The 15,761-nt window shown below is 44.6% G+C and overlaps 1 long non-coding RNA gene across 2 annotated transcripts in view; it reads left to right on the plus strand.

Moving 5' to 3' along the window:
• The first annotated feature begins 804 nt into the window (after nt 1–804).
• The window catches only part of LOC117086771, a 104,388-nt gene continuing 89,431 nt past the window's right edge, over nt 805–15,761 (plus strand). Inside the window, exons 1-2 of one of the 2 annotated variants that reach the window (XR_004438571.1) lie at nt 805–886; nt 984–1,125. This is a non-coding gene — a long non-coding RNA (uncharacterized LOC117086771). Of the gene's footprint in view, nt 1,126–15,761 lie in introns of both variants that reach the window. The other variant, XR_004438570.1, reaches the window with a different exon arrangement.

Here is a 15,761-nt window from a genome sequence, read left to right on the forward strand (position 1 = left end):
AGCAAGGAGCCGGCTGTGCTCTAAAATTTACTGAAGTGTTTTTGCTGAGGTGAGGCCTTTCAAAAGCTGCTACTCCCAGCCTGTGACTGAGGGCAGCAGGGATATTAAGGCGGGTCTGGAAGACAGGGAATGCCTGTCATAGCTGCCTTGGGCTTCAGGACTACCTACTGGCCTTGCTGAGCCTTCTTTTGACTGCAGAGTAGTTGAGGACACTTCTGCCCAACTTCCCCTCCTCCTTCACTTAGGGTCAGGTTTGCATGGTGGTCTGATGTTTCTCCCAGTCTTGCCTAGCTTTCTCCCATTTTCTCTCACACAGGCACTTCCCCTAATAAAATTCCTGCACATAGTCCTGATTTGACATCTGATTCTTGGAGGAGCTGAATTAATGCGAGCTTCCCATTCTTACAGTCATTAAATGTATTGTTTGGTAGTTTCCCTACGCACCCATCAAAAGCAGTTGTATGTTGGATCTTTGCTTCACTTTCCAGTTGTGTGTTAGGAATAGCTCTTTTGCTCAATTCAGTATAGTATCCTGCCTCTTACCCATAGAGATGCAGTCATAGATCAGTACATCTGTACGGCAGTAAGTTCGGACTTTCAGACTTCAGTGGTCACATCGCAGGCATGAATGGAATAGTCACGGTAAGAACAATTGGTGCCTGATGAATAACACAAAGAGGTAATTTCAGTTTGAGTTTCATAGAGGGTGTACCCAAAGAACAGAACTGTTCCCAGAGGCTGAGATCACACTTTTGTTTGTAGGTGAAGCAGGATTAATGCATCACCCTGAAGAATGATGAGCAGACACACCCTTGAATTTAGTTAAATATGCACCCTTCCTGCCTTTACTCTAGAAGTTCAGTGTTTCCAAAGCTATGATTTAAGGGTAAACGTTCTTCCTCTCTCCATCTTCAGGGCTTCTGATATTCTGGAGAAACCAGTGTTATCTGAGTGTTAAAGCTCAGTTATTAATCCTTTTTCAGAGTTCCTGGATAATGTTATTAGCTTTCAAGCATGTGATGCATCCCGAGAGAGCTGTTGACTTCCAGTCTGACCAAATTCTTTCACGTCGTGGCGTGTACGATGTATAAACGTTTTGGAATGCCTCTGAGATGACTTCTGCAGGTGAGTCTTTCCTCTGAATGTCTTTGGGGCTAGAACAGTCATGTCCATTTCATTGTTGATTAGGTGTTTGTATAAAAAAGAATTTTTAAATGCTTTACTTAACAGCTCTGATTAACACTGAGTATTTAGATCCTGATGTGTCAGTTATAGACATTTAATCTCTAGTCATTAAATATTTCTACCTCTTTCACTGAATAGAGGAGGATGTATATGAGCAACATATGGGTGGAGTTGATCTGAACAAGAATTTAGGGAGGAGAAAATTATACAATCTCTAATTTTTTTAGGGAGAGGCTGAATCTACCTCACTAACTTTTATTAGGCTTGGCTCAAAGGCTCCTATCTGTTCATAGACCATCCCAGTTTGGTGTGTCAGCTGAAATAATGTGCAGCTCTATGTTTATTTATTTGTTTTTTTATTTATTTAGTAAACTTACGGAGTTTCGCTTTTGTCCAGGCTGGAGTGCAATGGCACGATTTCGGCTCACTGCAACTTCTGCCTCCCGGGTTCAAGTGATTCTCCTGCCTCAGCCTCCCAAGTAGCTGGTATTACAGGCATGTGCCACCACACCTGGCTAATTTTTTGTATTTTTAGTAGAGAAGGGTTTTCACCATGTTGGCCAGGCTGGTCTCAAACCCCTGGCCTCCCTGTGTTGCACAGACTGGTCTCAAACTCCTGACTTCAAACGATCCTCCCATCTCAGCCTTCCAAAGTGCTAGGATTGCAGGTCTGAGCCATGGCATCCCGCCTCCATAAATAATTTTTAAATAAATAGAATGAGTTTGGGAAAAGCTGCATACCATATTTCCCTCTTGAAAAGCAACAATGCACATTAGCAAATTATGTCCTTTAAAAGACCAGTAGTAAAGAAAGTTTGTTTGTTTTGTTTTGTTTTTGAGACAGTTTCGCTCTTGTTGCCCTGGCTGGAGTGCAATGGCAGGATCTCATCTCACTGCAGCCTCCACCTCCCAGGTTCAAGCAATTCTCTTGTCTCAGCCTCCTGAGTAGCTGGGATTACAGGCGCCCGCCACCACGCCCAGCTAATTTCTGTATTTTTGGTAGAGACGGGGTTTCATCACTTTGGTCAGGCTGATCTTGAACTCCTGACCGCAGGTGATCCACCCACCTCGGCCTCCCAAAGTGCTGGGATTACAGGCATGAGCCACTGCACCCAACCAAGAAAGTCTTTTTTTTTTTTTTTCTTTTTGAGACAGAGTCTCTGTCTGTCACCCAAGCTGGAGTGCAGTGGCATGATCTTGGCTCACTGCACCTTCCGCCTCCCTGGTTCAAGCAGTTCTCATGCCTCAGCCTTCCTAGTAGCTGGGATTACAGGCACCTGCCACCGTACCTGGCTAATTTATGTAGTTTTTGTAGAGACAGGGTTTCACCATATTAGCCAGGCTGGTCTCGAACTCCTGACCTCAGGTGATCTGCCCCCTCCAGGCCTCTCAGAGTGTTGGGATTACAGGTGTAAGCCATGGCACCCAGCCTGAAAGTTTTAACTTTCATTCATCCAACATTTCCTAGCTAATATGTCCACATATCTCTTTTTTGTGTAACAGTGGTGCACATCCTTTAGGACTAATGCTATGCAGAAAGGTTTGGGAAATGGTAACCTGCTCCATCCACCCTCCTTATTTAGCTGTAGAGTCACACAAAAAAAGCAAAATAGGAATTTTCGACCAGACCCAACTACAATGAAATTCAAAAATACACAAATTGCAATGACCTAAATCCCAAGAAAAATAAGGCCTGAGATTATAATAAATGTTTTGAGGGGCAAATTGTCCCCTAGTTTAGATGGAAGCAGAGATGTCTGGGCAGCCTGTTGTTTTTTCAACATAATCTGAGCTGTGCCCTGGTTAGAGAAAGAGCTATTTCCAACCGGATGCCTTCTGGTTTTCATTTATACTTCTTTGGTTTGACAAGCAGAGGAATGCTTGCTTCAGAGTCTTATCAACCCCTAATCAGCCATTTACTAAGAAAACATCAGATTTTTAAAATATATTTATTTATTCATTTATTTTAGACACAGGATCTTGCTATATTGCCCAAACTAGATTTGTACTCCTGGGCTCAAGTGATCCTCCCATCTCAGCCTCTTAGTAACTGGGACTACAGGTGTGCACCACCGTGGCTGGCTTTTTTGTGTTTTTTTGTAGAGATGAGGTTTTGTCATGTTGTCCAGGCTGGTCTCAAACACCTGGGCTCGAGTAATCCACCTGCCTCAGTCTCCCAATGTGCTGGGATTACAGGCGTGAGCTACCACACCCAGCCCCAGCTTTTCTTATTTGTAAACCTGAGATAAAATCCTACCTACCTTGCCGTCAAAGGATTTACTGTGAAACATTTGAAGCTTAAGCCTCAGGTCCTTCATTTAGATGTGCCTACAATTTTTTTTTGCAATTTCTCTACTCTTTCTTTTTTTTTTTTTTTTTGAGATGGAGTCTTGCTCTGTCACCCAGGCTGGAGTGCAGTGGCCTGATCTCAGCTCACTGCAAGCTCCACCTCCCGGGTTCACGCCATTCTCCTGCCTCAGCCTCCTGAGTAGCTGGGACTACAGGCGCCCGCCACCTCGCCCAGCTAGTTTTTTTGTATTTTTTTAGTAGAGACGGGGTTTCACCGTGTTAGCCAGGATGGTCTCGATCTCCTGACCTCGTGATCCGCTCATCTCGGCCTCCCAAAGTGCTGGGATTACAGGCTTGAGCCACCGCGCCCGGCCTTCTGTACCCTTTCTAAGTAATATTTGGCACAGGGCATTTGTGTTCTCTTTCTTTCTTTCTTTCTTTTCTTGAGACGGAGTCTTGCTCTGTCTCCCAGGCTGGAGTGTAGTGGCACGATCACGGCTCACTGCAAGGTCCACCCCCGGGTTCACTCCATTCTCCTGCCTCAGCCTCTCAAGTAGCTGGGACTACAGGAGCCCGCCACTACGCTTGGCTAATTTTTTGTATTTTTAGTAGAGACGGGGTTTCACTGTGTTAGCCAGGATGGTTTCGATGTCCTGACCTCGTGATCCACCCACCTCAGCCTCCCAAAGTGCTGGGATTACAGGTGTGAGCCACCGCGCCCGGCCTGTGTTCTCTTTCTTAATGAGCACCCCTAAGTGTGTAAACTCCACACTTCTTACAACTCGGATCCTATGCTAATTGGGCATGGTAAGTAACCAGACTGGAAGCTCCATGAGGGCAAGAATCCCCCACGCCCAGCATTCAGAATCTGGCTGACAAGTGATAGGAGTTCAATAAACATTTGTTAAGGACTGAGTGTTTAAAGATCATGTACATTTGATAAGGACCTGGAAAATAGTCATCATTAAATGACTTTTTTTTGTATAAGGCGTCAGAGGCGGAAAGGAAAAGTACACTCAAAGATGTTTATATGCAGAAATACGTAAATGTGATTGGTTTCGAATCCACCCACAATACCTATGAAGAATTTTCAATATCATAGGAACAAATTGCAGGTTGAGAAGTGTAAACTTGTCCCTTTGCTCTAAAATTAATTTGCTCTTTCCCGCTTACTGTCATCAAGTATAGACCATCTTGTTTGGAAGACAGCTGGGCAGTTTGCCCTTATCTGCAAGAGCATGCCAAAGGGGACATTGATGCAACATTAATCATATTCTAAGCTCCATACAGTGCAGGTGAAATCATTAGAACAGCAAACGCCCCATCTGTTCCTTAAGAGACAGATGATTTTCTCACTCAGCGATAACTGGTATTTTTTGTGATAATGATGGGGAAGGTGAGGGCTTCACGGAAGCCAGTCAGCAAGCAGTTGGGAAAACAGGAACAGTGGTGTGTGTGCGCGCATGCACTCACATGCTCTTTGTTATAGCTGCCTCTGTAAATGGAAAAAAAAAAAAAAAAAAAAAAAAAAAAAAAAAAAAAAACACCAGCTGAATCCCTTGGGAATAGCAATTAACTGCCGCTTCAGTACCTGAACTAGTAATACAGTGAGCATGAAGGCACTGCCGGGCTAGAGAGGTTTTGCTGTTCTTTCCTCCTCCGCACCTCCTACCTTCTCTGGAATCCTTCCTGGAAGGCACTCACCCTGCTCATTATCATAAAGAATGGCTGGAATGTGAGGATGACTGGGACTAACCCCTGCCGTTCCATTGTCTGAATCTTAAACACTGCTCCAGTCTAGTCAAAGGAAATGAAAGCAGAGGGACAACCCAGCTTATAAACACTGGGTACAAGATGTCAGTGCCGTCGCTGCTCCCTGGAACACTGCTATTTGTCACACAGAGCCCCATCTGTTCAAGGCGGAGGAATGCTCTTTGCTTGAAGAGGAAAGGATGAATTGATAGCAATATTCCCTAGCTTTTTCATTAGAGGGTTTGAGAAATAGTCTTTCCAAAGAATGACACCATTATTTATAATCCAATTGAGTTAAGAATTTAAGAACATTACTGGGCTGAGGTTTTCATCTGCTTTGGTCAAGTCTAAGGTGTGGCAGGCCTCCAAACCTTTCCTTTGAGAATTCTGCTCTGTTAATGAATTTCATAAATCTGACAAGTTTTTGCTGCCCCCCAGAAAAGTATTTGGCTTAATTTTATGGTGAGCAGAATTCAAAAGGCAAAAGGAAGGAAAATAACAGCTTTATTTTATTTTATGAGACAGGGTCTCGCACTGTTACCCAGGCTGAAGTGCCGTGGTGCAATCTCAGTTCACTGCAGCCTCCACCTTCTGGGCTCAAGCGATCCTCCTGCCTCAGAATAGCTGGGACTACAGGTGCATGCCACCAAGCCCGGCTAACTTCTGTATTTTCGGTAGAGATGTGGTTTTGCCATGTGGCCAGGCTGGTTTTGAACTCCTGACTTCAAGTGATCTGCCCTCCTCAGCCTCCTAAGGATTGAGGAAAAATAATTCAAGTATGGTTTGCAAATTCCTTTATACAGTATGCTGATTTGCTGGCACCAGCTGAAGGGCTGCAACATTTTGGGCACCACTCAGGAGTGGTCATAGAGGAGAGTGGGGAAGGGAACAAACAAACAAAATAACCCAGAGAAAACAAAACTATACTTGAATTATTTTTCCTCAATCCATTACCTATTAGGAACACTGGAGGCCATAAGTATCAGTTGAGGAAAGGCAGCCATGCAGCAGGAGTAGGTAGTGTGGAAGTCATGCAAATTATAGCTGCTTTTATGACCTGCTCAAGGCCAGTCTTGACTATATCATTTTCACTTGATGGCAGGTAAAGTGGTGAAGGGCTGATTGGAAGTGGTGGTGGTGGGGTGTGTGTGTGTGTGTGCTGCTTTTCAACCTGTGGCCCTCAGAACAGGGTGATCATGTGCCAAGGGTTTTTACACCAGAATAATACACAAATGTCAGCTTGTAGAAATTTTGTTTTCCGGGATCATTTTCTATAGAGAAGATCTCTCCAATTTTCTTCCTAAAGAATAGGAGCCTGACTGCCAACTTTCTGGCAGAAAGACAAGGAAAGAGATTTGCGCAGGGTCTCACGATGCTGCGTGTAGATATTCACTTAACAACATCTCCCTTGGAATGTACCTAATGTTCTTATCTAGAGAAGTTCTGGTCAGATTTCTTTTCTTTTCTTTCTTTTTTTTTTTGAGAGAGAGTCTCACTCTGTAGCCAGGCTGGAGTGCAGTAGCACAATCTCGGCTCACTGCAACCTCCACCTCCCGGGTTCAAGCGATTCTCCTGCGTCAGGTTCCCAAGTAGCTGGGACTACAGGCACGTGCCACCATGCCCGGCTAATTTTTTGTATTTTTAGTAGAGACAGGGTTTCACGGTATTAACCAGGATGGTCTCGATCTCCTGACCTCGTGATCTGCCTGCCTCAGCCTCCCAAAGTTCTGGGATTACAGGTGTGAACCACTGCGCCTGGCCAGATTTCTTTAGAGAATAAATTTCTGGGGACAGTGAGGAGAAGACTTCTTGCCTACCTGCCAAGGGTGAGCACGGTAACCCTGGAAGCGTCTCACTGCTTATCTTAGACAGATTTTCCATGATTATGCCTATTTTGAACCCTTTTATCAGCCCTGCCTTCAGCAATACCTTGCTTCTTTACACCCTGAGATTGTCTGTGGTTCTCAGCACTCCTTTTTGGCAGGCATACAGATCTGTTGACACCTCTCATCCACTGTTGTCTCTTCTTCTGTTTGAGGATTTGTCTCCTCTTCTTTTCAGTTACTTTCCATTAGTGGTTGTGGAAGTCAGAATTGTAAAACGACACTCAAGTTTCCCACCCACTGGTGTACATGCTTTATATAATTCCCTCCACTGGAGTGTGGGTAGGATTCGTGACTATGATGGGATATCACTGCCATGATTGGACTACGGAATACTTGACTTTCAGTTAATCTAAAGGGAGATTATTCTGGGTGAGCCTGCCCTAATCAGCTGGACCTTTAGCAAGATGGTGAAGCACCACAGAAACATTATAGCGGGCCTGGCCTGGAAGAAAGAAACCACCGAGTTGTGAACTGCTATGGAAGGGGCTCATGGTTAGCATATGAAAGTGGCTCTTGGAGCTGAAAGTGGTCCCTGACTAATGGCCAGTAAGAAAGTGGGGACTTCATCTCTACAACTCCAAGGAACTGAATTCTGCTCACAACCTGAATGACCATGGCAAGAGAACCACGAGCTTCAGATGAAATCACAGCCCCAGCCACACCATATTTCAGCCTGGTGACACCCTGAGTAGAGGACTCAACTAACCTGTACCTAGACTCCTGACACACAGAAACTGTGAGATCCATTAGTTTTCATTTAAGTCATTAAATCACTGATAATTTGTTAGGCAGCAATAGATAGCAGATAACGTGAGGTTTCAGAGGTAGAGGAAATAGATTACATCTATATGGTACATATGTTTTTATTCACTAGCATCCTTCCTTGAAGAAAACCACTCTACTCTACTCTGTAGTGCCAGTGGGGACATCAATAGTGGTGTTCCCTCCTGTCTGACTATAAATGTGGATGGATGCCAACCAGCCACAGTGATTGTCTCAGGAATGGACATGTGTCTTAGTCTATTTGTGTTGCTATAAAGGAATACATGAGGCCTGGTAACCTATAAGAAAAGAAGTTTTATTTGGCTCATGGTTCCATAGGGTGTATCAGCATGACACTTGCATCTCCTTGGGTTCTGGTGAGGCCCCAGGAAGCTTTTAGTTATGACAGAAGAGAAGGAGAGCTGATGTGTCACATGGTGAGACGGGGGCAAGAGAGATGCCATGCTCTTTTAAACTCTTGAATGAACTAAGAGCAAGAAGTCACTCATCACCAAGGGGATGGTGCCAAGCCATTCATGAGGGATCCACCCCCATGACCAAAACACCTCCCACTAGGCCCCGACCCCAACACTGGGGATCAAATCACAACATGAGACTTTGCAGGGCTAAACAAACCATATCCAAACCATAGCAACATCTGAGTTCATTTGCACTGCTAAGAGTCTCTCCTGGAGAGAGAAGATTGTTTTGCACTGGAGTTGTTAAAATAGAAAGATACGAACCTGGGGTGGCTGTATAAGTTATTTTCTGTTGTGTTTCTGATGTCAACCAAAGCATTCTGATAATACATCCCATTTTATAGATTCAGAAACAAAGATCAGAGATAATGAAGGATTTGACCAAGGACTTATAATGAGGCAGGTATTTGGGTTCCTACTGTCTAACTGAGAGCCAGAAATGTCTGGCACAGAAAAACTGTGAGAAGAAGCCTGGGCGTGGTGGCTCACACATGTAATCCCAGCACCTTGGGAGGCCAAGGCAGGCAGATTGCTTGAGCTCAGGAGTTTGAGACCAGCCTGGGCAACATGGCAAAACCCATCTCTACCAAAAAAAAAAAAAAAAAAAAATTAGCCAGATGCACCGGCATGTGTCTGTAGTCCCAGCTACCAGGGAGGCTAAGGTGGGAGGATCACTTGAGCCCAGGAGGTGGAGGGTATAGTGAGTCTACATCGTACCACCATACTCCAGCCTGAGTGACAGAGCAAGACCCTGTCTCAAACAAAAACAAAAACAAAAAAACAACTGTGGGAAGACTTGTCTGCCCCGTCCACCATCCTTGCACTTGTCACTTGGCCATAATGGTGTCATCATCTTGCCTCCATTTCCCCCCTCATCTTCTTCCTCGGTGTTATGTTTTGCTCTGCATCTGCATAGGCCACAGAGCAAGGCAGAGGCCAACTCTAATATTAGAACAATGCCACTACCACCAACAGCAAATTTTCCTACATTCAGCATGGTTCCTATGCACAGAATTATATAGTAGACCAAGAATGGGTCTTAGAAATCTTATTCATGGCCAGGCGCGGTGGCTCAAGCCTGTAATCCCAGCACTTTGGGAGGCCGAGACGGCCGGATCACGAGGTCAGAAGATCGAGACCATCCTGGCTAACACGGTGAAACCCCGTCTCTACTAAAAAAAAACTACAAAAAACTAGCCGGGCGAGGTGGCGGCGCCTGTAGTCCCAGCTACCCGGGAGGCTGAGGCAGGAGAATGGCGTGAACCCGGGAGGCAGAGCTTGCAGTGAGCTGAGATCCGGCCACAGCACTCCAGCCTGGGTGACAGAGCGAGACTCCATCTCAAAAAAAAAAAAGAAAAGAAATCTTATTCATACATTTATTTTATAAATTAGTGCCCAGTGTGTCTTACCCCAAGATGGGCAACTTTTTGTGGAAGTGTTTAGAATAGACCACACATCACCCAATTTCCAGTCCATGTTGACTTCCAGGGAGAGTTGGAGGATACTGATATGAATGGTCATGGTCAAGGATGTCTTGTGACTCTGGTGTGAGGGAGTGGAAATTTGGCATGACAGATAGGCTGTTGAGGGTAAGTGGCAGGTCCTTTTCTTTTTTTCTTTCTTTTTTTTTTTTTTGAGACAGAGTCTCGTTCTCGCTCTGTCGCCCCGGCTGGAGTGCAGTGGCACAATCTTGGCTCACTGCAAGCTCTGCCTCCTGGGTTCACACCGTTCTCCTGTCTCGGTCTCCCGAGTAGCTGGGACTACAGGCACCCACCACTACACCCGGCTAATTTTTTTGTATTTTTATTAGAGACAGGATTTCACCGTGTTAGCCAGGATAGTCTCAATCTCCTGACCTCGTGATCCGCCCATCTCGGCTTCCCAAAGTGCTGGGATTACAGGCGTGAGCCACCGCACCCAGCAGGTCCTTTTCTTGAGTTGAACTTTTTATATTAGTTTTTCCTATGTAACTCACAGTCCAGGGCTGTCTGCCATCTGGGAGACTCTTGAGATATTTAGGGTAAAGAGTTTAGACTGGCTTTGCTTGAGAACTTGGATTCAAGTATCTCTCCTCTTTCCTCGGTGTGCTTTTCCTCAGACATGTCTCTCCTTGTCTCTTCTTGCCACCAGAACACTAAGATTTAGAGGACTGATATTAAAATGTGGGCTTGAAGCAGGGATGATAAATGGGTTTCAACTTGTTTATCACTCCACCTGGTTTCTTCTTTTTAAGTTACTTAAAGGCTGTTTCCAGAAGGAACCTTAATATTTTTCCAGGCTCAGCATGAGAAAGCAAGTAATAGGATTAATTGGTAATGTATTGTGACATGGCCATTGTTTTAGGTAGATTTCACAGAAACAGATTCTGAGACTCAGAGAATTGTTTGCAGGATGTTTATTAGGGAATACGCTTGAGAACAAAATTGTAAGGTGGCTCATGCCTGTAATCCCCACACTTTGGGAGGCCAAGCTGGGCAGATTGCCTGAGTTCAAGACCAGCCTGGCCAACATAGTGAAACCCCGTCTCTACTAAAAACACAAAAATTAGTTGGGTGTGGTGAAGCATGCCTGAAATCCCAGCTACTCAGGAGGCTGAGGCAGGAGAATCGCTTGAACCTGGGAGACGGAGGTTGCAGTGAGCTGAGATTGTACTACTGCACTCCAGCTGGGCGACAGAGCAAGACTCTGTCTTAAAAAATAAGTAAACAAAGCTTGTCAGGAAAGGAGGGAAGAAAGATGACACATTGTAGTTGCAACAAAGGCCTTAGCCAACCTCATGGGGAGCTCTGGAGCTGAGTTGTCCTAAATGTGTCGAAAGTTCCAGGCCTTGGCCAGGCGGGGTGGCTCACGCCTGTAATCCCAGCACTTTGGGAGGCCGAGGCGGGTGGATCACCTGAGGTCAGGAGTTCGAGACCAGCCTGACCAACATGGAGAAACTCCGTCTCTACTAAAAATACAAAATTAGCCAGGCGTAGTGGCACATGCCTATAATCCCAGCTACTACGGAGGCTGAGGCAGGAGAATTGCTTGAACTTGGGAGGCAGAGGTTGCGGTGAGCCGAGATCGTGCCATTGCACTCCAGCTGGGCGACAGAGCAAGACTCTGTCTTAAAAAATAAGTAAACAAAGCTTGTCAGGAAAGGAGGGAAGAAAGATGACACATTGTAGTTGCAACAAAGGCCTTAGCCAACCTCATGGGGAGCTCTGGAGCTGAGTTGTCCTAAATGTGTCGAAAGTTCCAGGCCTTAGCACTAACCCCTTCCCATCACTCTCTCCAACGTTGACTATGGAGGTCTGCCTGCTTGGAAAAGGCAGCTTCCTTTGACCAAGGCCATTCCTGAAGAAGGATGCAATTATGAGCCATCGGTGGCCAACACCCCTGGTAGCTGGGGGAATGAATGCCTAGGTCCTGAAAGGGAGATCTAGGTAGCATACCACAGTATCCACTATAGCCACAGAAGTAGGAGTGGCTGTGCATATGCCAGATGTTGGTCATTTCTGGCCTGTGGGAGAAGGCCAAAGAAATTGCTCTCCTGCTTTTAAATGTGAGCCTTAGGCCATGGCAGCAGGATAAGACGGTGAAACACACAAAGTTCAGTCTAATTCACTAGAAGACCATATTGAGATCAGGACCAAAAGTCCTTGTTGTCATAAAGTGTCCTTGCACCTGGCCTTGTCTACTGTGCATACTTGGCAAACTCACATGGGGTGACAGTAGCTTCATTAGCAACTGGAGGGGATTGAGGAATTTGGGACTCCAAATTCTGTTTTTTTTTTTTTTCTTTTTTTTTTTTTTTTTGAGACGGAGTCTCGCTCTGTCCCCCAGGCTGGAGTGCAATGGCCGGATCTCAGCTCACTGCAAGCTCCGCCTCCCGGGTTCACGCCATTCTCCTGCCTCAGCCTCCCGGAGTAGCTGGGACTACAGGCGCCTGCTACCTCGCCCGGCTAGTTTTTTTGTATTTTTTAGTAGAGACGGGGTTTCACCGTGTTAGCCAGGATGGTCTCGATCTTCTGACCTCGTGATCCGCCCGTCTCAGCCTCCCAAAGTGCTGGGATTACAGGCTTGAGCCACCGCGCCCGGCCGTTGGGACTCCAAATTCTGATCATCTTTCTCAACATCCACACTGAAGACATGACTAACATCTATTTAATGCTAGCTCATTACAACTAACAATATGATTCTCCTTGGCTTACCCTACCCTCCCTCTCCCCCATGTCTCCTAGCTCTGAAGGTGTCCATGTTAGAGGGTATCAGGGCCCCAATTTTCACTGGAGTCTTCATTAACTGTTGAAACAGCCCAGAACAAATGTGAGTTTGAACCCTGCATAGGCAGTCATTTGATGCCCAGGCTTCTCTACAATTCTATTTATTCCTAATCTCCTCCCAAATCCCTTAAATCTTCTCCCAACCCTGTAACTATAAGAAAGCCCAGGTACCACTTACCTATGGAGTGAGAGTTGGGATCAGAATGTTCTACTAGGCCAGGACAACAGATGTACTTGTTCTTCCAGCCAGGTGACATGATACAGTGTTTATGCCAAAACTTCAACTTTCCCAACCTCAATAATGGATGGCCTCAATAGCAGCCTGCCATTTACACTTCTTTGCTTAAGAGTAAGTCCCTTTCCCCCTTATGACTAAAGAATAGCAGTGATCATACACCTAAATATGAAGCTAAACCTGCAAACCTTCTAGGAGAAATCATAGAAAAATATTTTTTTGACTTTAGGGTAGGAAAACATTTCTTTCTTTACTTTTCTTTCTTTCTTTATTTATTTTTGAGATGGAGTACCACTCCTGTTGCTCAGGCTGGAGTGCAATGGTGTGATCTCGGCTCACTGCAACCTCCGTCTCCCAGGTTCAAACGATTCTCCTGCCTCAGGCTCCCAAGTAGCTGGGATTACAGATGCCCGCCACCACACCCCACTAAGTTTTTTTGTATTTTTAGTAGAGACAGGGTTTTACCATGTTGGCCAGGCTGGTCTTGAACTCCTGACCTCAGGTGATCAGCCCGTCTCGGCCTCCCAAAGTGCTGGGATTACAGGCGTGAGCCACTGTGCCCAGCCAGGGTAGAAAAACATTTCTAAGACAAGTCACAAAAGGCATAGGACACAAAATTGAAAATTAAACTTCACTAAAATTAAAAACCTCTGCCTATCAAAAGACACCATTAAGAAAGTGAAAAGGAGGCTGGGCGCGGTGGCTCACACCTGTAATCCCAGCACTTTGGGAGGCTGAGGCAGGCAGATCACCTGAGGTCGGGAGTTCGAGACCAGCCTAACATGGAGACACCCCGTCGCTACTGAAAATACAAAAATTGGCTGGGTGTGGTGGTGCATGCCTATAATCCCAGCTACTAGGGAGGCTGAGGCAGGAGAATCACTTGAACCTGGGAGGCAGAGGTTGCAGTGAGCTGAGATCATGCCATTGCACTCCAGCCTGGGCAACAAGAGTGAAGCTCCATCTCAAAAAAAAAAAGAAAGTGTAAAGGAATATTTTATTTTTATTTTCTCTATCTATATTTAGATATTATTATCCAAAAAGAATATAGATATTTGATAAAGGACTTTTGTAACCAGAAAGGATATAAAGACATCTGTTTTAAAAACTCCGGCACACCAATAATAAAAAGACAAGCAATTCTCCTTAAAAATGAGCAGAAGATTTGAATTGGCACGTTGCAAAAGAAGATAACTGAAAGGCTATAAAGTCTATGAAAAGGTCCTCAACATAATTATTCATCAGAGAAATGGAAATTCAAACCACAATGAGATACCACTACAAACAAGGCAGAATCAATAAAATTAAAAGGACTGACAACTACGTGATAGTTAGGTTGTGGAGGAGCTGGAACACTCATACATTGCTGGTGGGAGCATACGATGGTGAACCACTATAGAAAGTGGTTTGGCAATTTCTCTTTTTTTTTTTTTTTTGAGACAGAGTTTTGCTCTTGTCACCCAGGCTGGAATGCAATGGCATGATCTCAGCTCATTGTAACCTCTGCCTCCTAGGTTCAAGTGAGTCTCCTGCCTTAGTCTCCCTATTAGCTGGGATTACAGGTGTGCACCACCAGGCCTGGCTAACTTTTGTATTTTTAGTCGAGAGGGGGTTTCACCACGTTAGCCAGGCTGCTCTCAAATTCCTGACCTTAGGTGATCTGCCCTCCTCAGCCTCCCAAAATGTTGGGATTACAGGCGTGAGCCGTGCCTGGCCAGGTTGGCAATTTCTAACAAAGTTAAACCTGTATCTACCTTAATGACTCAGCAATTCCACTTCTGCATATATACCCATAAATAAGTGTATATGTGCATAAAAAGATTTGTTTGTGAATGTTTATAGCAGCCTTATTCATAATAGCCCCAAGGTGGAAACAACCAAAATGTCCACCAATAGGAAAGTGGATAAACAAATTGTGGTATAATAATACAATGAAATACTACTCAGAAGAGAAAAAGAACAAATCGTTGATATAGGCAAAAATATGGAAGATGTTCAAAAACATTAGTTGGAATGAAAGAAGTCAGATACCATTAAAAATATATACTGTATGATCCCATTGATATAAAATTTAAGAACAAAAAAACTATTGTGATAAAAGTCAGAATGCAATTTGGGTGAGTATTAACTGGAGGCAGAAACGGAGTTTTGGGGGTGATGAAAATGTGCTATATCTTTATGTAGAAGATGATCGTACAGAGGTGTATATATACAAACATTCATTGATTTTTTTCAATGTCAAAATTCATCTTAAGATGTATGCATTTTACTACACATAAATTATACTTCAATAAAGTAGTGGTAAATGAATAAATAATCATAACATAAAAATTAAAAGTCTGAAAACAATCACTGATAATCCAGTCATCCATTAACAGTCTCCCCAGTCTTATTTCAGTGTATATTTATGTGGATAAAATTTATCACACATATATATTTTATTTTGCTTTTCCCCCTTATCATCATATCATAGCACTTTCTCATGACATTAAAAACTTCTTAACCAGGTATGGTGGTGCATGCCTGTAGTTCCAGCTACTCAGGAGGCTGAGGTGGGGGATCACTTGAGCCCTGGAGTTTGAGACCAGCCTGGGCAACAAAGTGAGACCCTGTATCTACAAAAAGAAAAAAATAAATTAGCTAGGCAGACATGGTGGCACATGCCTGTAGTCCCAACTACTTGGGAGGCTGAGGTGGGAGGATCACTTGGGCCGGGGAGTCTGAGGCTGCAGTGAGCTGTGATTGTGCCGCTGTACTCCAGCCTGGGCAACAGTCAGGCCCTATCTAAAAAAAAAAAAGTTGGGGGGAGTGAAGCAGCAAAAACTAAAAACTAACATCTTGAATCTCTGCCTAGTGGCATAGTGCCCTGGCATTCGATGTGGAAGTGCATGTAGTTCCAGACTGACTT

This window comes from Trachypithecus francoisi, unplaced genomic scaffold, assembly GCF_009764315.1.
Source record: "Trachypithecus francoisi isolate TF-2019V2 unplaced genomic scaffold, Tfra_2.0 Lachesis_group10, whole genome shotgun sequence".
NCBI lineage: Eukaryota > Metazoa > Chordata > Mammalia > Primates > Cercopithecidae > Trachypithecus > Trachypithecus francoisi.